The sequence below is a fragment of the Mixophyes fleayi genome, chromosome 4 (assembly GCF_038048845.1).
Source record: "Mixophyes fleayi isolate aMixFle1 chromosome 4, aMixFle1.hap1, whole genome shotgun sequence".
In the NCBI taxonomy this organism is placed as follows: Eukaryota; Metazoa; Chordata; class Amphibia; order Anura; family Limnodynastidae; genus Mixophyes; species Mixophyes fleayi.
Window position 1 is genome coordinate 73,629,163 of NC_134405.1, and position 25,839 is coordinate 73,655,001.

General features: G+C 39.8%; 1 long non-coding RNA gene and 1 other non-coding gene across 3 annotated transcripts in view; one reads left to right on the forward strand and one right to left on the reverse strand.

Annotated features, from left to right (window-relative positions):
• Window positions 1-833: 833 nt before the first annotated feature.
• Window positions 834-905, reverse strand: LOC142156262 (small nucleolar RNA SNORD50). Its single transcript, XR_012692328.1, has one exon. It is a non-coding gene; the product is annotated as a small nucleolar RNA SNORD50 (small nucleolar RNA).
• Window positions 906-21,906: 21,001 nt separating this feature from the next.
• The window catches only part of LOC142149888 (uncharacterized), a 101,328-nt gene continuing 97,395 nt past the window's right edge, over window positions 21,907-25,839 (forward strand). For both annotated transcript variants that reach the window (XR_012690901.1, XR_012690902.1), the window contains exon 1: window positions 21,907-21,985. This is a non-coding gene — a long non-coding RNA (uncharacterized LOC142149888). The remainder of the gene's footprint in view (window positions 21,986-25,839) is intronic.

Here is a 25,839-nt window from a genome sequence, read left to right on the forward strand (position 1 = left end):
ACTGTTCTTTATTTACATTTAGCATTTTCCACCACGGTTTTCTGTTGCAACATTTCTGACCACATAACAATGTTCCTTTGGCAATTATTGTTCTAAGCTATACAACAACTTTTAGGTTTACTTGACTAGGGGCAGACAACTTGTCTCATTCACAGCAACACATAGTATTTCAGGAGATGAAAGTACTGATATTTTGGGAGGAAGCGACCTGTCCATGTGTATAATTATTAGGGATGTGCACCGGCCACTTTTGGTGTTTTGTGTTTTGGGTTCTGATTAGCTTGATTTTTGGGGTTCTGATTTGTTTTGCCAAAACACCTGACAAAAGGTTTTGGTTCTGATTTAGGGTTTTGGGTTCTGATTTATTTTTTAAAAAGCATAAAAAGTGCTAAAATCCATTATTTAGGTTTTTTTTCACTCCTACACTATTATTAACCTCAATAACATTCATTTCCACTAATTTCCAGTCTATTCTGAACACCTCACACCTCACAATATTGTTTTTAGTCCAAAATGTTGCACCGAGGTAGCTGGATGTCTAAGCTAAGCGACACAAGTGGGAGGCACAAACACGTGGCCCAACACGTGGCAGGATCAGTAGACTTAAACAGCAGTACCACTGGACTTATACTTATGCTTGCAGTCTCCTAGGTAACACAAATAATCTGTACAAATAAGCACACAGGGGCATGGCCAGTAAAATATGGAACACATACTTTATGGATAAACAATGTCACTACACTTCATGCCGAGAAGCTAACCAAATAGTTTTTTCCATACAAGATACTCCCAACTATTCACTGAAATTCCTAGCTTTTATCACCACGTAAATGAACTCAGCAGTCAGATCCATAATAAAGTGTGTCATCACACAAGTCAGGTTCGGGATAGACTCATCACAGTTCAGGTAAATTTAAGTTTGACATTTTCTATAAAACAAACACACAAATAGTCAATTAGTATGTTTTTTGACATTGGGAGGAAACCAGAGCACCCAAAGAAAACCCTCACAACTCATTAGGAGAACATACAAACTCCACATAGATATTGCCAGGGTTGGAATCTCAAACCCATATGACCCCAGCACTGTAAGGAAGCAATGCTAACTACTGTGTCCCATTTTGTGTCCCAAAATTTTTGGGACTGCAGAAACAGTGAACGTAGTAATTTAGATTGCAGTACCTATTTTTTGGGGACTGCAGAAACAGTGAATGTAGTAATTTAGATTGCAGTTCCTATTTTTTGGGGACTGCAGAAACAGTGAACGTAGTAATTTAGATTGCAGTTCCTATTTTTTGGGGACTGCAGAAACAGTGAATGTAGTAATTTAGATTGCAGTACCTATTTTTTGGGGACTGCAGAAACAGTGAACGTAGTAATTTAGATTGCAGTTCCTATTTTTTGGGGACTGCAGAAACAGTGAACGTAGTAATTTAGATTGCAGTTCCTATTTTTTGGGGACTGCAGAAACAGTGAACGTAGTAATTTAGATTGCAGTTCCTATTTTTTGGGGACTGCAGAAACAGTGAACGTAGTAATTTAGATTGCAGTTCCTATTTTTTGGGGACTGCAGAAACAGTGAACGTAGTAATTTAGATTGCAGTTCCTATTTTTTGGGGACTGCAGAAACAGTGAACGTAGTAATATAGATTGCAGTACTAATTTTTTTAGATTTTTTTATAATTTTTTTAGAACAATGGACTTAGCAGGACAGAGCACAGGACACAGCACCACTGGACTCAGCAGGACAGAGCACTGGACAAAGCAACAATGGACTCAGCAGGACAGAGCACAGGACACAGCAGCACCACTGAACTCAGCAGGACAGAGCACAGGACACAGCACCACTGGACTGAGAAGAACACAGCACAGCACAGCACAGCACAGAGCAGGACAGAGGACCAGCTAACACACCCTCCCTCTTCCCTGATCAATGCCCAAGTGAAGATGGCGGCGGCAAGCGGGGAATTTATAGAATCCGAGTATCGCGAGATCCGACAGCGGGATTAGGAGTCATAGCCTCGTTTTGAGTTTTGCAATTGGCGGGAATACCCGGATCTGGCTCGGATCCGGCTCGGATCCGCACTGTTCGGGTGGGCTCGGATTTCTGAAATCCGAGCCCGCTCATCCTTAATAATTATTATGTTACAGAGGACAGGGCTGCATGAGACATGCAATGACTACTCTCCCGGGGCAAAAATACTGTCATGTAAAACATTACTCAGCAAAGAAGAAAATATAAAACACAGCTTTAACTAAATTCACTAATACAAGATTGAAAGTCTAAATACTCCTAGAATTGTTAGATTTCGTAAATCATGTAAATACTTGAAAGGATAAAGCTACATGTGACAGTTTTTCATAGATGCATCCTTTGTTATTAGATGTGTATAGTTGGAACATATCTTCTACAAACAGATGCGCATTGCCTTCAAAACCATAACAGTTTTAATTATTCAACACTGCTTGCTGTACAAAATGTCCTGTGTGTGGGGAAGGAAAATACAAGACATAAAAATACTAGCACATCAGTAAGAATCACTTTAAACAAATTGCTGCCTAGATATGTTAAAGAGAAGTAAATCATTATGTCTTTCCCTATTGGTGTCTGGTGTCTACTGTATGCGGTACAACATGCAGTAATAAGACATATTTTAAGCGGTGCTAGAATATTTATTACAAACGTATATTGTGAAAAAAAGGATCTGCCATAAATCCAGGTCTGGATAACTGGGAGGTGGGACGACAGCCTTTATCAAAGGGTAAAACACACTACTGCTGGCAAAGCCAGCGTTAATTATTGGCAACACTCACTGGCAAAGGCTCCCCAATGGATTGGGGGTACTATTTATCAAGTGATGACATTAATGGAAAGAGACCATTGGAAAGCATAATTTAATGATAAGTTCTAAGATATTATATTATTATTATTTATTATTATCATTTATTTGTTAGGCGCCACAAGGTATCCGCAGCGCCGCACACAGTACTAACAGTAGACTATACAGGATGAAACCATACAGAACAATGAACAAAAAGTACCAATACTTCAGAAACTGCGGCTAGTCATATGCAGTAAAGACGGAGCGGAAGAACAGGTATGGAGACAGGAGGGGAGGGGGCCCTGCTCATACGAGCTTACATCCTAAGGGAGGGTAAACAGACCAGGCACAAGAGGAGCCAGTTGAGGCAAGAGGAGAGAAGGGAGGACGAGCTAAAGGGAGGAGATGGGGGTTAAGTGGATGGTTGGTATGCTTTGAGGAAGAGGTGAGTTTTGAGTGCACGTTTAAAGGAGCACAGAGTAGGAGAGAGACGGATGGAACGAGGGAGGTCTGGAGTGGGAAGAGGTGATAAGAGTGGAGGAGAGGCGGCGGTCGTTGGCCGAGCGCAGGGAGCGGGCAGGAGTGTGAATGGAGAGGAGGTTAGAGATAAAAGGGGCAGTAGAGTTGGAGAGAGCCTTGTAAGTGGTGGTGAGGAGTTTGAAAAGGATTCTGTAGGGGAAGGGGAGCCAGTGTAAGGCAAGGCAGAGGAGGAGCGACGTGAGAGGAAGATGAGTCTTGCGGCCACATTGAGTATAGAGCGGAGGGGGGAGAGACGGGAGTGGGGGGAGGCCAGTGAGGAGGAGGTTACAATAATCGAGGCGGGAGATGATGAGTGCGTGGATGACAGTTTTGGTGGCATCCTGAGAGAGATAAGGACAGATGCGGGCGATGTTGCATAGTTGGAAGCGACAGGCTTGGGCAAGGGAATGAATATGGGGGGCAAAAGAGAGAGAGGAGTCAAGGGTGACACCCAGGCAGCGAAGTTGGGTGACAGAGGAGATGGTGGTGTTGTTGACGACAATAGAGAGGTCATCGTGGGATGAGAGTCTGAGCGGAGGAAAGACAATGAGTTCAGTTTTAGAGATATTGATTTTGAGAAAGCGCTCGGACATCCAGGAGGAGATGGCAGAGAGGCAGTCGGATACCCGAGCGAGGAGGGTGGAGGAAAGATCAGGAGAGGAGATATAGAGTTGAAATATCTACCACTATATTTTTATGTATAAAAACTGTTTCTTATTTTGCATTTATTTTTTAATAGCCCATTTCCATTATAAATATGGAGTGTGTTATCCATACTTGCCTACTTTTAGAGGCAGCTTTCTGGGATGGGGTCCGTCAAGGGGCGTGGCCACATGCGGGGCACCGCTAAGCTCCACCCCCGTCAATCATTTTAGCCCTTTACCCAATCGCAGCAGGGGGTGGGGCCACGATGCCACATTTAGCCCCGCCCCCACATCTTCAACAGCGTCGACACCTGGATCCGGCATTTTTGCCTGCTCTCTTGGGAGTTCGGGAAATGTAGGCAACTATGGTGTTATCTATATATTGTATGACATCACCCTTGAAGAAGCCCACACACATGGATGAAACACAAACTGCCCAGCATGCTGAAGGGGGCAGGTATAGCACCGCCCAGTGGGTGTGTCTTTTGTGAAAAGTGGGTGTCACAAACACGCTCCCAGCTGCCGTGACTTTGGGGTGTTTGCTGTATGAGGTCACACACGATTTCAGCCCGCAGTCTCTCTACCTATCACACAGGTTCTAGACCTACGGAATCGCCCCCAAACACAGCGTTCTCACACCCCCAGACACTTCAGGTACAGCCACCACCTATTGGGTACGGGCAATAGGACCCCAATATACTGTCCCACACTGGCACCCAGGCTTCTAGTTCCACAAACTAGCAAGACCCACACCAGCACACACAGGGTTAACTCTTCACACCTCCAGTCTGTTACACAAATTTAAATACAAGCACACACAGCTTGTTAATCAAATGTATCAACAAAACACACACTGGCATTCCAAGGGTTAACCTGGTCGAGCAATCTCCTCTAAACAGGCTAATGAATCCGTGAGAGTATCAAGGACGCAACTTATTAAATTTTAGATTTAAGATACGAAAATACAGGGCATTAAGATATAAAGAAAAATAATGAATAAACAATTAATATATTGACATAACAAGCAAAAACAGTTTAAAATAAAAGGATTACATTCAGATTTGCACTTACATGAATTGCATTCTGCCCAAGGGGAATTGGCTAGGAAGATGGACAGCTTATCAATGTAACTTGATTTCCCCAAAAGTCTGACAATTTTTCCTTTCCACACACAGGTTTTTAAGCCAAATGAAATGGGATGGTCTTCACAGGGGCAGTGTTTAATGCTAATAGGGGGTAGGGATGTCCCCTGGGTGTCACTATAATTTGCTCACAAATATTCCCAGAGTCTTGACCTGTTTGTAATTCTTCATAGATATATCTCAGAGAAATAACACCCCCCTCAATAAACTGGTCATAATCTCCCCCACATTTAAATACCAAACATAATGGAATTATGACACTGTGAGATACCTCTTCCAAAGATATGTGACTATGGCTGTTCCCTGTGTAGTTGGTATCTATGTTTTAAAACCCTGGTGTGGTTTTTGTCATTCAGTACGGAGTGACAGAGGGATTTTCCAAAATATGAAAAATGAAGGCATTTCTTTTAAAGTTCATATTACTATATACCTGCATAAAGACCATGCAGATTTTTATACAAGAGTCTCCAAGATTCACACCTCGGCATATGGCTCTCCAATTTACACCCAGAGGTTAGTTTGTGTTTACACTAACTATTGAAAGGAAGTCAATTAGCTAGGGAAATACATGCTCAAATACAATGGATGTCTGTGATCTGCATATCTTAAGCTGGTCTCTTCACAAAGGGTTTGCCTAACTCAATTACCTCCTTCTGGGCTCATTTGGTCACACATTTATCTGAGTTGAAGATCAGCTTAATTTATCTATCCATGCAAAGTTTATTTTGGGTCCTGACATCCAATATTCTATTTCAGCATATCAGATTTATGCTCTCATCCTGACAGTGGGTGTGTCTTGCCCAAGTCTCGCCTTAACGCTCACATTTAACCCAAACACCAGACCACCTCTAGCCACCCCCACTCACACCAAATTGCTTCTAGACACCCCTAAAACACCTAAACCCACAGCTCAAATGCTTCATCTCCACAGAACACCCACACGGGTGGCCTAAATGCTTCAAAGTACATTACATATTCTCTCTCTGTCCCCCAAAAATACACTCAGTTATTCTACAACATTAATACCCCCAAGACAGACACTCATCTAAATAGTGTCCACAGAATGTATTGAATATTTGCCATAAGATCACCAGGATCTTCTGGGGAAGGAACATTTTCTGAGCAGGTTTTCCCCTCTGAGCACTTGGCGCTGTTGCAAAATGGCTACACGTTAATAAAACCCCCCAAAAAAACTCCTATCTGTCCACTGATCAGGACAAGTTAATTGACAGGTGGGACTGTCCTGCTGGAATCGGGGCGGTTGGGAGGTAAGCATTTCACTTAATGAAACTGTCCAATTGGAAGTTCTTATATATTATACAGATACTTCAGTAGAACTCCATATTCAGGGACACACAGGGGCTAAACTAGAGATGGATGTATACGTGCTCAAAACGTATGCAGGTAACAAACACATGCAAAAAACAAAGTGTATTACATACATATGTTAAGTTCTCAAGATGCGTCCAGCTCAAAAGCAGTAGCATTGTTACCAGATGTACGTTGGGTGGATAACTGATAGCATACAGAAGGTGTAGAGGCTTGACAATGTTAGTAGTAAATGATAAAGTCACATTACCCTATTTGTGCACAATATACTTATGTAATGAACTGTCACATACACAAAAGAGAATATTGTCTTATTAATACATGTGATAAGAAGCATTTTTTAAATATAAAATGTAATTAACTGCAAACACAAAATTATTAAATGTAAAATCAGTCAATCAGAAATGGCTTTATCATAGTGCTGCTGATAATCATCATCATCATCATCATCATCATCCAGTATCGCAGCACCAGCCTTCCGGCATCAATAGACCCAATAAAAGGCATATCTGTGGATGCATCCACATCTAATTGTTACTGTCCCTCTGAGATCAGGACGGTTGGGAGGTATGTGTATAACCAACCTTCAAAAAGGCCCATAATTTTGAGAATGGAAAAACATCCCAAAAATAATTTGGGCAAACCCACATCACTCATTCCATAATACCCCCACATGCCCCCCACTCACTTCATAATTCCACCACTCAGACTTCCTACATTGTTCAAAATACCCCCACATTCCCTCAGACCCTCACTTGCCACAAAATGCACCTGCATGCTCTCAGATTACAACAAGCTCTCAGATCCCTCACATACTTGTTTCTAAACACATTCCTCGATTAAAAAAAGCTATGTTAGATTTTGTTGTGAGCACTGAGTGAAATATTGTTGTTTACTCTGCTGGAGGACAAAACTGACTTTCTTGTCATTATCAAACTTAACCTAAAACCTCTCTTAGTCATTGGATGCAACTGTTTTATTCAGCCAAGAATCAATATAAAATATTTTTAAAAGCTATTTTCATTCTAATGTCCTTTCATTGTGAAGTATTGTATAAACAAATCCTAGCTGTATAATAAACTGAATAAAGAGATTAGAGAGATCAAACCAACTGCACTTTACTTTTGTAAACATGTAGGATGATGGCACAGTGGTTAGCATTGTTACCTCACAGCACTGGGGTGCTCCAAAAACATACTGGTCAGTTAATGGGCCCTAGTGTGTGTGGTCTGAAATATAGATTGTAAGCTCAGTTTAGCAGGGACTGATTTGAATGATGAAATATTCTCTGTAAAGCGTAATATGTAGATGCTATATATATATATATATATATCATAATAGCAATAATTATTCTTAGTCTGGTTATTGAATGTAATTTTCTCCTAATGTACTCACCATTTATGGACTTTAAAAGTTCATATATATTGAGGATAAATTTTAAAAAAAAATGTAAAAGAATACTTTGGGATTGTAACGTACCAAGGTTCATCTGGACTATACCATACAGTATGTGACATTTTTAGATGCACCTGATCAGTTACACAGTGTCTCTGGAATTATAACACCGTAAAAAGGATCTATGCATGAATCTATTAATAGAGCAACGTCTGGCTACGCTGCTCCTTATTTACATAATTACCAGGTGTTGCCAACCGGGACTAAATTACAATTAAGTAAATAAGGCGCTTTTGTACATAGAATTCGTAGCATACTGAATAATGTCACCGTCTGGAACAGATTACAGTCTAATAAAGTCTAATAAGTCTTATGAAACAACAACAAATAATCACAATATTTTTCTTTACCCACACTAAAGGTTGGACTGCTATTTTAAGTGAACAAAGTCTATAATTTTCTTGTGAGTTTAAAGCCTTAGGGCCTGAGTCATCAAGGCACGTTTACTGAGCGCATTGTGCGTTTGTTTTAAACTGTGCGTAAATCAGCTCTGCATACTCCTGAAGTCAACAAGGAACGGATCTAAAGATAACGTGTAGTGATGACTATGGGTGTAGGTTCACTCTGCTCTACTAGATCAGACCCTGAAGGATACGTACAATACCTATGTGGAATAAAACATCTCAAAAGAACGCACAGGAAAAAATATGTTAAGCAATTAATGTAACCTGTCAATAATATAATCATTTATGATTAGAAATGGATTTTTTTTCAATTTAAATATATATATATATATATATATATATATATATATATATATATATATATATATAAATATATGAACCCTAGGTGTTCAACAAATGAACAGACCAGCACCAGCAATAAGAAAAATATGAAATTCAATAGAAGTAAATAGAAAGATACATCACAGTAGTAGGCCCCGTCCAATGATCGTTTCTGCTAGTTTGCTTCACCAGGGGGCCGTATATATATATATATATATATATATATATATTTATTTATTATATATGTATTTTTTTCCTCTAGAAAATCATTTATTAGGCTGTCCTTAAAGTTTACTGTACATAAAATACATTTTTACCATTCTTCCTGATTGCAAGCACAAGTTTTGGCATACATACTCAGCCGTCAGCACTGGAATTCATAACTTAAACTAGCCCCACCGTTGGCGCAAGTGATACGGCAGAAAACCAGCGCACTCCGGAGTTTGACTTGGATGTGGCTGCACGGGAGCGCCCTTACTGTACATTACGTACGTGACTCCGCCCATTCCCAATCATGTTCACTCCCCTACATTGTAGGCTGTAGTTAGTGTCTTTGCTCTTGAAGATGACCTGGACGTGGCTGCATTCTGTTGCATATCCTCCGGTTCTGAGCATTCGCAGAGGGATTTTTGCAAACGATACGCACTAAACCGACAGATATGTTCCTCAGGCCCTGAGCATGTAATATTTTCATCACTGCATTTAATTTTTTATCAATATCACATTAATGTCACTCAGATCTCAGGAAAACACATGAATCCCAGGACAATTGTGCGCAGAAGGGTCTCCGCTTCTACAATACTGAGATAACTGAGCGGAAAGATATATAATTCAAGATATATAATTGAAAGGAGCTTCCCATAAACTTGCTATTAAATGAAGAAGGGGAGAATGGAAATTAAACAACTTATTGATTCACAACAGGCAATAATCCTTTTTTGCAGGGTTGGGGGGCTGTGTATAACAGGGGCATTGTCGTGGTGAACACACAAAGAATTGCTGGGAACTACATACATTAAGATATAGGAATTCATTGTTGCAGAACTCTTTTGTCTTCATGAATTATTAGGAGTAAAGATGCAGCACCTGGTTCAGGTGCACTGGGCAGGGAATACAAAAACCACTCGGCATTGGTAAGTGACAGGACTCATGGCCAGGAATCACCACCACTGAGATGTTTAGAAAAATAAACCATGTGACTAGAGCAGTTTTGGCTAACCTGTGACACTCCAAGTGTTGTGAAACTACAAGTCCCAGCATACCCTTCCAGCAATAAGCTGCTATATATTGGCAAAGCATGCTGGGACTTGTAGTTTCACAAACACCTGGAGTGTCACAGGTTAGTAAACACTGGTTTAGAGCCTTGTTTCAGTATGCACAGAAAATCCTCGTAACACTGTTATTGGGGGTATCTCTAAGCAGGAAAGAGACAGCAGAAATAATTTATAAACCACAAAACTGCAGACCTGCACTACTAAGTTTTTTTATTTTATTTACACAAATGTGCAAATTTGTCGACCAAGCGCATTGCAAAGTGCATGCAGAGTAGAGATGGGCGGGTCCGGTTCTCCGAGAACCGAACCCACCCGAACTTTGGGTATCCGAGTACCGAGCTGAGCAGCTCGGTACTCTCCCGCCCATTCCGAATCCAAATCGAGGCCGAACGTCATTGTGACGTCGTCGGATCTCGGGACTCGGTTCTCGCGATACTTCAACTTTATAAATACACGCCTCCACAGCAATCCATCGCCATTTGACAGAGGGAGAGAGCAGGGTGTAGTCATAGGCTAATTAGAGCAGGGACAGAGAATACCATATTGTTCTTGCAATTGCTCTAACCAAAATCGCTAGTGCAGAGAGGAGGATAGAGGTTTATTATTTTTTCTTCATATTTGGCACTCCCCAGCGCTTTTGGGGTGTCCCCCATAATTGTGCATTAATATTTCTGGCTGTCAAAAGTCATATCTGTCAGCAGTATCTACTAAATAATTTGTAGCACACCTCAGTGTTTTTGGGGTGTCCTCCCTAATTGTGCATTAATATTTCTGGCTGTCAAAAGTCATATCTGTCAGCAGTATCTACTCAATAATTTTTAGCACTCCTCAGTGTTTTTGGGGTGTCCTCCCTAATTGTGCATTAATATTTCTGGCTGTCAAAAGTCATATCTGTCAGCAGTATCTACTCAATAATTTGTAGCACTCCTCAGTGTTTTTGGGGTGTCCTCCCTAATTGTGCATTAATATTTCTGGCTGTCAAAAGTCATATCTGTCAGCAGTATCTACTCAATAATTTTTAGCACTCCTCAGTGTTTTTGGGGTGTCCTCCCTAATTGTGCATTAATATTTCTGGCTGTCAAAAGTCATATCTGTCAGCAGTATCTACTCAATAATTTGTAGCACACCTCAGTGTTTTTGGGGTGTCCCCCATAATTGTGCATTAATATTTCTGGCTGTCAAAAGTCATATCTGTCAGCAGTATCTACTCAATAATTTGTAGCACTCCTCAGTGTTTTTGGGGTGTCCTCCCTAATTGTGCATTAATATTTCTGGCTGTCAAAAGTCATATCTGTCAGCAGTATCTACTCAATAATTTTTAGCACTCCTCAGTGTTTTTGGGGTGTCCTCCCTAATTGTGCATTAATATTTCTGGCTGTCAAAAGTCATATCTGTCAGCAGTATCTACTCAATAATTTGTAGCACTCCTCAGTGTTTTTGGGGTGTCCTCCCTAATTGTGCATTAATATTTCTGGCTGTCAAAAGTCATATCTGTCAGCAGTATCTACTCAATAATTTTTAGCACTCCTCAGTGTTTTTGGGGTGTCCTCCCTAATTGTGCATTAATATTTCTGGCTGTCAAAAGTCATATCTGTCAGCAGTATCTACTCAATAATTTGTAGCACACCTCAGTGTTTTTGGGGTGTCCCCCATAATTGTGCATTAATATTTCTGGCTGTCAAAAGTCATATCTGTCAGCAGTATCTACTCAATAATTTGTAGCACTCCTCAGTGTTTTTGGGGTGTCCTCCCTAATTGTGCATTAATATTTCTGGCTGTCAAAAGTCATATCTGTCAGCAGTATCTACTCAATAATTTTTAGCACTCCTCAGTGTTTTTGGGGTGTCCTCCCTAATTGTGCATTAATATTTCTGGCTGTCAAAAGTCATATCTGTCAGCAGTATCTACTCAATAATTTGTAGCACTCCTCAGTGTTTTTGGGGTGTCCTCCCTAATTGTGCATTAATATTTCTGGCTGTCAAAAGTCATATCTGTCAGCAGTATCTACTCAATAATTTTTAGCACTCCTCAGTGTTTTTGGGGTGTCCTCCCTAATTGTGCATTAATATTTCTGGCTGTCAAAAGTCATATCTGTCAGCAGTATCTACTCAATAATTTTTAGCACTCCTCAGTGTTTTTGGGGTGTCCTCCCTAATTGTGCATTAATATTTCTGGCTGTCAAAAGTCATATCTGTCAGCAGTATCTACTCAATAATTTGTAGCACACCTCAGTGTTTTTGGGGTGTCCCCCATAATTGTGCATTAATATTTCTGGCTGTCAAAAGTCATATCTGTCAGCAGTATCTACTCAATAATTTTTAGCACTCCTCAGTGTTTTTGGGGTGTCCTCCCTAATTGTGCATTAATATTTCTGGCTGTCAAAAGTCATATCTGTCAGCAGTATCTACTCAATAATTTTTAGCACTCCTCAGTGTTTTTGGGGTGTCCTCCCTAATTGTGCATTAATATTTCTGGCTGTCAAAAGTCATATCTGTCAGCAGTATCTACTCAATAATTTTTAGCACTCCTCAGTGTTTTTGGGGTGTCCTCCCTAATTGTGCATTAATATTTCTGGCTGTCAAAAGTCATATCTGTCAGCAGTATCTACTCAATAATTTTTAGCACTCCCCAGTGGTTTGCGCTCAGAATGGATTCAAAGCAGTCCACATATGATCTAAATGAGCAACCAGGTTCTGTCACCAGTCCTGATGTTAGTGTTCCCAGTACGTCATCTGGCCAAGGCGATGTCAAACAACAGAGTGTTTTCAAATTAGTGCAAAAAACAAAAACCCAAAAAAATTTTACTGTATTGAAGCGAAAAAGAAGTGTAACTGAGCAAAAGTTAAGTGACGATAAAAAAAAAATTGCAAGCATGCCATTCTACACACGCAGTGGCAAAGAGAGAATGAGGCCTTCACCTTTGGCTATTAGTGGCAGATCCCAAAAAGTTACCCAGCCTACAATTGGTGCACAACTACTGTTACGCGTCAAAGCCGAGCTGCAAGATAACAGTGAGGCATTACAGGAGAATATTTGCTCTGATTCACAAATGACAACAATCCCTGTGGAGAGTCCATCCAACAGTGGGATGTCTAATCGTGACCATTCTGTTAGTCTACCCATAAAGAAGGGCCCTTTCAGCAGTTCTGCTGATGTGTGCCTGAACAGCCCGAGTGTAGCCGGTGATACACCAAGTGAGGATGACACTTTGTCTTTAGAAGAGGATGTGGGGGAGATTTGGGTATCCGACGATGAGGATGCGGTTGATTGTGTAAGTCCTGCAGCAGTGTGGCACCAGTGGGAGCAGTTCTGGCATGTGAGGTTCTGGCACCAATATGCACTTTCCAAACACAAGCAGGGATGACGCAGGGGGCAGACCACAACAGTTTGACATCTGGGCTGGTTTGAAGGATTTGTCAAAAAAATGTGTGACCTTGACCATAATTCCAACCAATCCTACTATTAACATGCAAAGGATGGTGGAGGGCCTATCAGGGATTAAACTGTATTTTTCATAATTTTCACTAATAATGTTTGGGTGTAATATACACCCAAAGACGAGTGCTCAATTGCTAAGAGTCATTGATGGAGAGGAAGACAAGCAGGCTTGTCTGTAGAATTTGCAGGCAAATTGTGCTGCGTTATATAGGTAACACCCAAAGAGAAGAGCTCCATTGCTCCATTGCTAATTGTAATTGCTGAAATAGAAATAATAGGGCTGACAGTCTTGGTCTAAATCTGCAGTTACATTTTATTGTACCATAGCTCATTGCGAAACTGGAAAGGTGGCAGGGTTTAGTGATAATCTTCCTCCAACAATACTAATTCATCCCAATATCCCAATATCATAGAAGTCTGTGTAGTATGATGTAATTGCTGATAATGGCCTTCCAAAGGGAATGACTAGTTGATTTTAGGGCAGAGCTGTCACGGTTTTTGGGCAATTCTTTTACAGCACAGCAAATATCAAAATGTTTAGCGGACTCATCTGCATCATCACTGGGTGTCTTGGGAAAGCAATTTCTTTTATTACAAGCAGTTGCCAGAGAAACTGAAGGAGAAGACGTCCCAACAAGATGTTGATAAGTCTGGGATCCTTGCAAAGAAAATTAAGTATTTCATCTACAATTAAAATATAGTTAGCACATTTACTTTGTTTTATTGCACACTATAATTTTATGTAGCACCTTTTCAAAATCTATTATTAAGGCAATCACTTGACTCAAGCTAACTGTGTCTGCACTTTCTTCACAGGTAACTACTTCGCTGGACTAAAGTATATTCCCCTCAAATGCTAGTCTTCTTGCAGCTGCTGTATTCTCCTACATGCTGTTGCAGAAACCACAAATTGACCCTAAATGTTTATGGACACAAACAGCATCTCCTGCATGTCATTTTTCAAAAGTTCTGTAACACCAAGTTGATAGTGTGTGCAAAACAGGAAATGTGATGGAATTCAGCCCCGCTGTAATGCTGGACCAATATTGGGGTCGTAATCAGAAATGACATATCCTCAGGAGACTCCAAGCAGGATTAGCCATCTTTCAATGACATCCCTTAGTTTTTGGAACAGTTTGTCAGCTGTATGCCTCTTAGTGAAGCTGCTGATACACAGAGTAGCCTACTTCTCAAAAATGTGATGCACCTGGGTACATGCTGCTGCTGTCCATGCTGGGGAAGGCAAAAGACCAACCCAGTGGGCTTTCACAGTCATATAATCTTTTGTTTGCCCAGTTCCGCTTGTACACATATCTGTGGTTAAGTGTACAGTGGGTAGAATACCATTTTGTCACCCAATAATGACATTTTTAGGAACTTTCCGGTACAGGAGAGAATAAGCTTTTCTAGTAAAATGGTATAGTGATGACATTTGCTAACAGGGACATAACACCTCAATTAAATGTCTTAAACCAACTGTATTAATAGTGGACATTGGACACAGATCTAACGCTAGCATAGTACCCAGGGCGTCTGTGATCCGCTTTGCGACTGGGTGACAGGTTTCATTCTTGCTTCCTCTTGCAGAGGATTGTTTACTTGCCAATTGTTGGGGGGGAAGATTGCAGGTGCTGGGATGTAGATGAGAGAAGGGAGGTAGATTATGCTGGAATGCTTGTTGTTAATTTTTTTTTAACCAAAGTTTCTGATTTTCCCAACAGTTTGCCAATAACTCGCTGAAAAATGACGAAACATGGATGAGGATCCCAGATGGTTAAGGTCCCTACCTCTACTGAGTGTGGCTTTCAAAATGTTACAAATGGATCGACAACTCTTGCCAGGATTCGTGTAAAAATAATTCCACACTTAAGAGGTGGATTTTTGGTCTTATGCCCAGGCATGACAATGGCCTTTTTGTTATCACTGGCAAGAACTGCAGCAATTTTTCTTTTCAAGTGTATGAAAATCATATTGTGACATAGGAGGTGTTCAAAATTGAATAAAAAATGACTGGAAATTAGTGTTACTGAGGTTAATAATAATGTAGCTACAAAATAATACCTAAATTATGTTATTTTAGCACCAATAAATGTAATTTTTATAACAAATTGCAAAACAAAACCAAACAAAACCAAAACCAAAACCAAAACACGCAATGGCGGTTTTGCAAAACCAAAACCAAAACCAAAACACGACGGTAATCCAGATCCAAAACCGAATCCAAAACCAAAACACGGGGGTCAGTGACCATCTCTAATGCAGAGCTCCCTTTCTTTGGAGGTCTATATGGAAGTGTGCAGGCTGGAAACAGTGTACACATTAATACACAATCCAACCTTCTATCACTTCAGGACCACTCGCTTTATTTACTAAGCTTTTTCTCTTAAATGTTGCACTGTGTATATTGCTCTGTGATTATTGTAAATGTATCATGAAAGTGAAGGGACATTGAGACTGGCTTTATAGACAGACACTATCACTACATTTCAATATTTGTTTGCATTCATCAATGTGCACCTGAAAATGCGCATTTCTGTATAAAGTGCACCTAAAAGTTGCAAAGAGTGTTCCATTGGCGTTATAGATAGCTATCCGATTCCCACCTCCAAGTACAAGGAAAATTAGATCGCTATCTGGGGAGAGAATTCATTTTCACACCCCGCAAAACAGGGAATGTCACCCAAATCTGTCCAAATACGAATCTCATTTAAATAATCCTGCCCAACAAAAAAAAAAATCTAATTGTTGCATGGGGTGGATAACTAGGCATATTCCTGCACCTACATCGCACTCCACAAACAGCACCTCAGTCCGCTCAACTTCTCTTACTAGAAAATTTAAAATATTGAATCGCCTCAGATTCTGCCAGTTTCATGCTTTTGTGCTTTCGTAAATGTCATAAATTTAATATATGAACAATGTTTCATATAGAGTTGTGTTTGACACCACAATCTTACACTAGCTAACCAGTAGTGGTTATTGCTTTGTCTCCTCATGATACACCTGTCACCTGTCACACACAGCCTTGTCCTTACTTAGTCAATCACACCAGCAGACAGGTCAATGCTTCCCATAAGATTTGGGATCGCCACACTGATTTCCTGAAGTAATTTTCACTGCTCTAATTATTCTCATAATCTATTGTCTCCAGCCCCGCCCGCTTCAAAAGTGATTTTACACTGACAGGCAGGAGTAGAAGAATGAGCACAGCCGGCGATCTGACCATAGTCAGACACACGTGGGGATGAACATGATCATTTTTTATGCCTGAAGCAGCACCTGAAACGCTGCCTCTCTCAACCTACACACAACACAGCTTAATTTGTATCTACAAGTTAAAAGACCAGTATGGGGGTATTCAATTGTTGCCATTAACGCTCTCAAACGAGCGCTCTAAAAATATTAGCGTTAATACGGTAATTACTCACTAAATTTCATCTCGCAGCTCCCTGAGATGCGAGATGAAATTCAGCGAGTAAACTACCGTATTAACGGTATTTACGCGCATATTACCGTATAAACTGTAATATTTTTCGAGTGCTCGTTTTTTTTTGTTTTAGCGCGTTAAAAGCAACAATTGAATACCCCCCTACTTGTCACTTCCACTATTATTAAACCTAATAATGTAGAAACCATAATTTAGGCATTTACTGACGGGACATTTTAATTTTTGCTATTTGCCTACATTTTGCTCATCCCCAAAACCTTCTGATAGCTGCCTGCGTTTGCCACACGATGGGCACATGACTGAAAATGCCACCAGTGAGGCTCTGGGATTGGAAACTTTCTTGACTGAAAATGAAGAAAAACTTAACATGTAAATTTTAATTGCTACCTGCTGTTCTTACCACCCCTCCTTTCCTTTAGAGTCCTGTGAACTGTATCCTTTCCCAGTAACATTAAATTACTCTTATTTAGTCTTATTTCTCAGAAGAATGTTTTTATTGTTGCAAGGAAGGATTAATGTCAGAGTTCATCCTTAGATGAAGTGGAGAGATGTGTTTTGGACCTATTATTTTGGATTATGGGTGCCTTAAATAAATTGTGGAGACCCTAAGGGTGCCTCGCACGAAAGTTTGGGAACCAGTGGTTTAGGTGGCTGAGCTTGAACTATATATTTAGCAACTGTACCAGACAGTGTTGCTCCAGCCTTGGGGCAATTGGCTGCCCCTCCTCTTTAGGATCATGCTGTCTGTGTAACTTGCAGAATATCATGTGTGAGCTTATTATATATTAAGGAATGCTGGGAGTTAAACTTGAAGGGCCCCAGTCATTAAGGAGAGCAAAGCATGAAAAAGAAGTAACTTTACACCTGGGCAAAACCATTTTGCATTGGAGGGGGAGGTAAATTTAAAAGGTGGGGACAGATTTATAGTTGGGGTAGGGCATATTCTAGATCAACTTTAAATTTCAGTGTAAAAATAAAGCTATCAAATATTTGTGTGCTAGATGAAAAAACAGCCAGTATTTCACTTATGTGCAAAATAATAAACTAATTTGCACCCCTTGCATTGTAACATGGTTTGTCCGGAGAACATTTACTCCTTTTTTTGCCTTACTTTCCTTAATGACTCAGGCCCATTGATTTTTTTTTCTTCTGAAATGAACAATATTTTTGGACCAGAGAGGGCAATGGAAGCATGTGACCAAGGGCCAAGAAATATTGTGCAATTCATTGGTATCTGCAAATAAACATGGATTTATCCTGTTGAGCTCAGCCTCAGTGTCATTTGTATTATATGTTTCAGCATATCTGTCTTATGCTCTCCTTGCTAACATATTTAATTTTTAAACATGTGTGCCCCTTGTACTATACTGGTGTCTGAAATTAAGGTAAACCCTTAAACATAATTGGCCTGATTCAGTAAGGCCTTGTAAGAGTTTCATCAGCCTCCTAGCAGCACCATGGTGTATCAGCAGGGAGCTAACTGTATTTACACAGATATAAAGATACATCTGTTGCTGAATATGGGTCTAGGTCTACTCTGCTCTAATAGACAGGATACGTCCAATACATACATATATTTTAAAGTGTCAAAAGAATGCTCAAAAAATAAATAAATAAAAACAAACCTACCAGCTTATGTCCTAACTGTACTCCATTACTCTTCCTTCTATAGGTCTTGTTTTTCACATAAGCAGGAGGCTTATGGACCTTTTATGGACCTTTTAATGGACCTTTAACTAGCTTTGTCATGTGTCCCTGGAACTTACTATTATTTAGTTTCATTTTTATGAGCATGTATAAGAGTTGATACTTATGTAAAACATTCTGTATACTTGTGCGCAATAAACATTCTTAAACAATACATTCAGATGATTAAATATGCCCTGATCATCTTCTTTGTCATCTCCAATTAAATTGGGATCATTGAAGGTGATGTTGAGGAAGTCCCTCCTCCATGGACTTGTGTTGGGGAGAGGGGCTATGACAACCCCATTATTAGTTTGAAAAAAGCTTGCTTAAGCAGGAGAGACTATCTCTCGTCATCTGGGACATGCCAAATCGGGAGATCGGACCACAGTTTAGTAAGACTTTTTGGTTAACTCTGTCTTACCTAATTCTACTTTTTTATTTTTGAGTGGAATTAGCCTTTTCTGACCAGCCATCCAGCGCTCAATACACAATATACTATAATATGCTCTGCACAATCTTTCATTTGCATTTTACTGCTTGGAAATCTGGTCTCAAGAACAAAACATACCCATACTGCTTAATATTTCTAAAGAGTGATTATTTTGCAAAAACCTTTGACAATATTAGTTCCCCTGTTCTCCTTCATTTTGCTGATGCGTATGATTATTAAAACCAATGCTCTGCATTTTATCAGAAAGACCTTGTGCATATAAAGTTGTCTCTACTGGGAACCCATAGCACCATGTGCAGAATGATTATTCTAAAAAAAGAATTTTAAACAGGTTTCATGGAAAGTAAGATGAACTTATGTTTCCCTTTAGGCTCGAGTGGTCGGATATCGGGGTCTTAAAATCAAGGATCTTCCCAGATGCTTTAAATAAAATAAAAATACAAAAAAGAAACGAAAAAGGGCAGGGTGGTAGAAAAAAAAAAAAGCAGAAAGGAAAATTAAATGAGAATATCTCATCTCAAAAAGAGTGTAAATTAGATTTTGATTAAAATCACTCACACATACAATTTTAGGTAAACTAATTTTGTGAGAGTGAATATATAATTTTTAGGTTTCAGAACCTGAAACAAGATAAGGGATGTTTTTTCAACAAGATAATATTGACATCTGTAGCTTTTGAAATGATAGAATTTATTGGAAGACTCCAAAAACTAAAAGTGAATAATTACTACCGGGGGAATTTCATGAAATGTTTACATTCCATTTCCCACAACAAATAATAAAATGATCTGCAAATATGCTGCTTTGTGGCTGAAATACATAATATCCAACAGCTAAATATAATTTCCAAGAACTTCTTGCTGCTGTAGGCACATCATGCACAGTGACGTCTATGCAGACAATGATGCACTACAGCATCCATCATAAGGTCATTGTTTTCATTATATATATGAATCGTTACTAAATATTACATGACAACCAAGAAACATATGGAATTGTATTCAATAAACAGAATTTAATAAAATGTTCTGTACAGTTGGTATTGAATAATAGTAAAATTAACATGGAGGTAAAAATGATGGGGAAAATCATAATAAACTGAGATTTGTTCTGGAAATCAGGGACATTTAGCAACTATGGAAATATATAAGTTTATCTTCCATTTAAACATATTCAGTCGTATGTAAATGTCTGTGTACCTCTGGTCAACTTGCATATTTCACTGAATTTTTAAGTGAAAAAAGGTAACGCAGTCCCTGCAGAGTACAAACTTAAACATACCATATTTCAGCACTCTGCAATTCATAATTACAATGGATTTTAAAAAATAAACGTAGGTCTTATTGCTGTCTGGGGACTGTGAAAGCCATTCCAAAACCAAATTTTTGTTCTTGCAAAGCTGGGTACACACCTATGCAATTATCGTGCAGGTCGCGTGATTGACGACCATTTGATCAGACATTGCAAGAGCGTGTACACTGTCACGATCATGTTTTATCGTATCAACACATCGCATCTGTTGATTTGGTCTATAAACTTTCTAAAAATCATGATCAATGATGGCATGATGTCTTTTCTGCAGATGGTTATGAGAGATGAAGATCACAGATTTGAAGGTCATGAATCGGCATGCTCATCGAGACTTCCAATCATTGGGGAAATCATTAGAGACATCTGAAGTATGATTGCATGGCTGTGTACCCAGTTTAAGTCATACATGCTGATTTTGAGGTATGTTTGGATCATTGTCTTGCCGATACATCCAAGCTCTTTTCATCCTCAGTTTCTTCATTGACCTGGGACTATAGCTTCTAGGATAGTTTGATAATTAGTTACATTTATTGAATCCAGTGTTCACAACGCTTTGTTCCAAAACTTTCTGGCTTATTAAAGTATTGTTTTGCAATTTCCTTTTGACATTTCTTCCATGTAAATCAGTTTTGTGTACGGTGAACCATTCATCATCATCATCATCACCATTTATTTATATAGCGCCATTAATTCCGCAGTGCTGTACAGAGAACTCATTCACATCAATCCTTGCCCCATTGAGATTTTGGCTTTGTAACAGTCATTTATATTTATTTTCAACTTGGTTAATTAGTTAGAGGAGCCCAGGGGTTAGAAGTATCAAAATATTTATTCAACTCTGAACTCATGTGTTAAGGAAGATCCTGCAAATAAAATGAAATGTGAGGTTTTTGATGGTACAAGCTTAGAAAAAAGTTCAGGTCCTTAAGAAAAATCAAGATGGATGTAGAAGTTTCATTTCACAGATGAGTTTGACATCACAATCTACCTGTACCAGGTGGTCAGGAGCATTGCTGCTCAGGGCTGTAGTTAACATTTAGATGCTTGGGATGCATATTGGCTTAGCCCCTCCCACACCAAGCTTTCCTACACATGGACATACAGGATATGACTGAGATTAAATACTCTGCACAGCTGTTATAGCACGTCCACGTGAGTTGTATTTCAAATGGAATACATCATTTTCAACATTTGGCCTGCATCATGGTCACTCATAGAATTGCTGCCTGTGTTGACAGTGACAAGATAGGCAACACACCATAGAAATCAATGGACAAAACATTCTAAGACTCTGATTGGCTACAGTTTGTTCTAGCCCCTCCCCTTCTTTAAATGTGCAACCAGTTTTGAAGAACAAATACAAGAGGTGTTCTTACCTTATTCAAACACTCTTAATTAAAAATCGGCTGATATTTTCTGAATAGGTCCCATTTTCAGCAGTGAGTGATGATGTAAGTCTATATTACCTCGTAGGTGAGTTCATCTTTACTGGACACCAGCTAAGTATTATTTTTGCATTTCTTTGTGTATTAAAGTGTATTTAATAAAATAACTATACTACCATGCCTTGAAGTAAGATTATTAGGCATATTATAAGGATTGTTAGAACAAAACATTTCTCTAGAATTATATTTAATTTCTTTATCTACTTTTGCAGAAAAGGATTTTCACACATAGTTAAGTGCATGGAAGCTATTTCATCAAATCACATAGAAGAAAGAGTCCCAGCTAAAGCAGAGTAAGTAGCAAAAAATGGATGTTCAGTATATTAAAAGAAAAGTAAATACAAATTATTTTTAAATGAAAAAAGGAAGCAATAATGGGTAAAATTGGTTTAAGTGCCTGTTTGAAAGCATGTTTACGCCTTCATCAGATTACACCATGGTATACCGAGTCCCACAGGGAGAAAATTGCATTTGAAAGTTGGAGCGCCAGGCCCAGATGTGTATCTCCTGTAATTTCATGCTTAGGCTTCCATAGGCTGCTACATGTCTCCCTGCAGCTCCCTCTCCCACCCGTCACCAACGGCATTATTAGTACAAGGAGTTTTGTAAATGTTAATGAGGTTTGAAACGATCAGCTTTAGGTCTGCAAGAAATAGCAGCTGCAGGTAATTTGAAAGGGTGTTCAGACAGGAAATTAAAGCCACGTAAAGAAATAGCTGGAAAATCGTAAATTAGTTAACAGGCGAGATTTAAAATCCCTCTTAACCTGGCACGGTGAAGGCAATGCCAAAAATATGTTCTGATTAAAGCTGTAGAGAGATATCTGGTATTAAGCATATAATGCTATAACCTTGCAATTTTATAGCGGGGACCAGACAGAGGTCTTAATAAATAGCTCATTTTAGTTTATATGTTATAAAATATGTGCACTCTGGCTCCTCTGTGTTATAGATTTATGCTGTACTGACATTTAACATATTGGGATGTAGAATGGAATATAATGTTTGTGACCTAACTGGTATTAATGATAAGCCTTATACTTTAGGAATAGGATGAGCATTGTTGCATGCCACTGTCACTAATGCTGGCAGCCAGCATGTAGTGACAGACTGCAGGTATCATCATCATCATCATCATTTATTTATTTATATAGCACCAGCAAATTCCGTAGCGCTTTACAATTGGGAACAAACATTAATAAGACAATACTGGGTAATACATACAGACAGAGAGGTAAGAGAACCCTGCTCGCAAGCTTACAATCTATGGGACAATGGGAGTTTGAAACACAAGGGCATGTGCTACATCATCATAGTACTGAGTGGGCTGTGTGTGTAGCAATGTTGGTCAGAGGGTTGTTGTCTTGCGTTAGCAGTGTAGAGAGTGGTAATAGGGGAGATTAAGATGCTAGTTGAGGAATATCATAAGCTTGTCTAAAGAGGTGGGTTTTCAGAGAACGCTTGAAGGTTTGGAGACTAGAGGAAAGTCTTACTGTGCGAGGGAGGGAGTTCCACAAAGTGGGTGCAGCCTAAAAAAAGTCCTGTAACCGAGAATGGGAGGATGTGATGAGAGTGGAAGAGAGACGCAGATCTTGTGCAGAACGGAGGTGTCGAGTTGGGAGATAGTTTGAGACAAGTGAGGAAATGTATGTCGGTGCAATTTTGTTGATGGCCTTGTATGTTAGTAGAAGAATTTTATATTGGATTCGTTGAAATACAGGCAGCCAATGTAGAGACTGACAGAGTGGCTCAGCAGAGGAAGGACGGTTTGCAAGGAAAATCAATTAAGCCGCTGCGTGCAGGTAAATTTAGAATTGTGCAACCAGTAGTCACAGAATCACCGGCCATTTCATAGGGTAAATAATACTATCTAACAACATGTCTACATTAGTCATAACCATCTCCCCCTACCACCAACTTTGTTGTGAGGCAAAGATAAAGCAGGCTGAGAATATCACTTGGGAATAATAAAACTACCAAGGAATATTCTTGCTATGTATCTGTATGCTTTAAATAATTCAGTGAACTAAATCTAAGAGTGGATCAGAAAATTACCCGCATGTAGGTTGTTAATCAACACCCCTCAAGATATTTTTTAAACTTGGATTAATTGTATCTCTAACATTTTGTGAACAATATTGCAATCATCAATATTCACGTAAGATACTTGAGTAAAAACGATATTACACTAATTGCAAATAACTTGTAAACATACAGGGCAAAATGTTTATTAACTTATTTATATTTATGAGATGCTGTACATTCTTCTAAGGAAGTTGTGTATATTATTTGTAACTCTGATATCATGTACACGCAGTTTAAAAAAAAAAAATCACAGGATTCCACAAAGATTTAAGAAACATACATTTTCATTCCCAATCACTATGTTACGACACTTTCATGAAACCAGGATGGATTTGGATTTGGGACAACATCTACATGGGCCTGCATCATTAAGGAGAGCAGAGTAAATAAAGGAGTAACTTTAAATCGTGGCAAAACCATGTTGCATTGGATGGAGTGGTAAATTTAAAATGTGGAGACAGATTTATATTTGGGGTATGGCATGTCCTAGATCAATTTCAATGTAAAAATAAAGCTATCAAGTATTTATGTGTTACATGAAAAAGCAGCCAGTATTTTCCTTACATGCAAAATAATAATCTAATTTGCACCTCTTGCATTGTAACATGGTTTGTCCAGGATCAAATTTACTCTTTTTGTTTTTGCCTTGTTCTCCTTAATGACTCAGGTCGTATAGCTGTGCAGCTTTTCATCTAACTTATATTCATTAACAGTTGGTGATATGGCAGACATTGAGGAGATATTGGCCCAACATGGTACAAGGTGGAGAATGGCATTAGGCTGCTCTGCATTCTCTGAATGTTGAAACTAGTTATGCTGCTTCCTTCACTATGCCCATGGAAATCAAGAAGCCCCAAAGCATGTCAACCCCTAGGCGGTTTACAGCTGAATTTAGAGCCTCCTCAAATGGAACCTCCATGTGCTCCTGTATACAAGGCCATGTTCCAGCAGGGAGGCGTCCTGGGAGGAATACTAACACCAGCTGCTGATTGATCCAGAAGGGAACATCAGCACATCAGTCAGATGGCTATACATGATGCACATAGCTTGGAAGTGGACTAGTGTGGCTGCACCTCTGAGGGCCCCCACTAGGGGAAACATGCGGTACAGCTGTAAGGGGCCCACACAGACAAGGGGGCTCAGATAGACCACTTCATCTGTCTGGGCCCCCTTGTCTGTCCAGGCCCCTATGTCTGACCACCGTGACTCTGCATCCCTGCTCGATACAGCGACACTGGGGGGATAATCACTGCGTGCCATGTTTCCAGTCAGTGTCTGGGAGCTGCTGCATCCCGTCAAGAACAAAGTAAATTTAATTGGAGGTATGTACTGTGATAAGGGAGGGGAGCATGTTCTGTGATGAGGTAGGGGGGGGGGTTTACTGGGATGAGGGATGGGGGGCATGCACGCATGTACTATGATGAGGGAAGAGGGGTATTTACTGTGATGAGGGGGGGACATGTACTGTGATGGGGCATGTATTGTGATGAGGGAGAGAGGCATGCACGCATGCACTATGATGAGGGAAGAGGGGCATGTACTGTGATGGGGGCATTTACTGTGATGATGGAGGGAAAGGGGGCATGTATTGTGCAGAGGGAGGGGGGGGGCATGTACTATGATGAGGGAAGAGGGGCATTTACTGTGATGAAGGGGGGCATGTACTGTGATGGGGGGCATTTACTGTGATGAGGGGGGCATTTACTGTGATAATGGAGGGAAAGGGGGCATGTATTGTGCAGAGGGAGGGGGGCATGTACTGTGATGAACAAGTGGGGCATTTACTGTGATGAGGGAGGGAAGAGGGGCATGTATTGTGCAGAGGGAGGGGGCATGTACAGTGCTATACACAAAAAGGGAGGGGGCATGGTATGGCAAAGAGGAAGGGGAGATGAAAGGTAAAGAAGGAAGGGGCATGTACAGTGAAGAGGAAGGGGTGGTATTTTATACTGGGCCCCACAGTTTCTGATGGCAGCCACGGCACAAGTGAACAATTTATTAAAAATATATATAATCATTTGTGGCTAATTTGAGTATTGCTAGTGTTAGCTTTGTGGGGTTAC